Source organism: Leucoraja erinacea, chromosome 39, assembly GCF_028641065.1.
Source record: "Leucoraja erinacea ecotype New England chromosome 39, Leri_hhj_1, whole genome shotgun sequence".
NCBI lineage: Eukaryota > Metazoa > Chordata > Chondrichthyes > Rajiformes > Rajidae > Leucoraja > Leucoraja erinaceus.
The window spans coordinates 4,626,802-4,627,758 of record NC_073415.1 but is presented as its reverse complement, the minus strand read 5'-3'; the positions used below and the strand labels follow the sequence as shown (position 1 = coordinate 4,627,758).

Sequence of the window (957 nt, the reverse complement as noted above, 5' to 3'; positions counted from 1 at the left end):
CCTACACACACCCACACTCACACACTACACACTCACACACTAGCACACACTCACACACTCACTCACTCACTCACTCACTTACACACACACACTCACACTCATTCACACACTCACTCACTCACTACACACACACACTCACACACTAACACACACTCACTCACACTTACACACACACACTCATTCACACACTCACTCACACACTCACACTCACTCATACACACACACACAAATATACACACACTCGCTCACTCACACACACACACTCACACACCCACTCACACTCACTCATACACACACACACAAATAACACACACACACAAATACACACACACACAAATATACACACTCACTCACACACACACACACTCACACACACATGCAGTCACTCACTTCCACACTTACACACTCACACTCACACACACACACACACGAGGGACAATTTACAATTTACCACAGCCAATTAAACTACAAACCTGTACGTCTTTGGAGTGTGGGAGGAAACCGGAGCACCCGGAGAAAACCCACGTGGTCACAGGGAGAACATGCAAACTCCGTACAGACAGCACCCGTAGTCAGGATGGGACCCAGGTCTCTGGCGCCGCGAGGCAGCAACTCTACCGCTGCGCCACGGGTTTGGTTGGCAGGACCTGCACCTGCATTGGGAGGTGGGGGAAAGTCCGCAATTAGCTACTGTTCTGCAGGTGAATGCAAAGGATCTTCACGTGCTTCAGGCGCGGTGGTCCCATCACGAGTATTCACACCGTACCGTTCCCAGCCGCACGCGGACTCATGGCCTTTTTTTGGTAACAAAAAATAATTGACTCAATTATTTACAATAATATTTGCAGTACAAAATAAATTAAAACTAAACCCACTCCCACAGTACAAGTCAGTCAAACAAAGACACTATGATACACAACTATATCACCGTCCTTATTAGGATGCGTTCCCCGCGGT

The 957-nt window shown here is 48.0% G+C and overlaps 1 protein-coding gene across 1 annotated transcript in view; it reads left to right on the top strand.

Moving 5' to 3' along the window:
- Nucleotides 1-21, top strand: part of LOC129714340 (uncharacterized) — an 11,977-nt gene extending 11,956 nt beyond the window's left edge. The window contains 1 exon segment of the mRNA XM_055663885.1: nt 1-21. This exon segment is cut by the window's left edge and continues 1,368 nt beyond it. The gene's annotated coding sequence lies outside the window, so the exon portion shown is untranslated.
- Nucleotides 22-957: the final 936 nt, after the last annotated feature.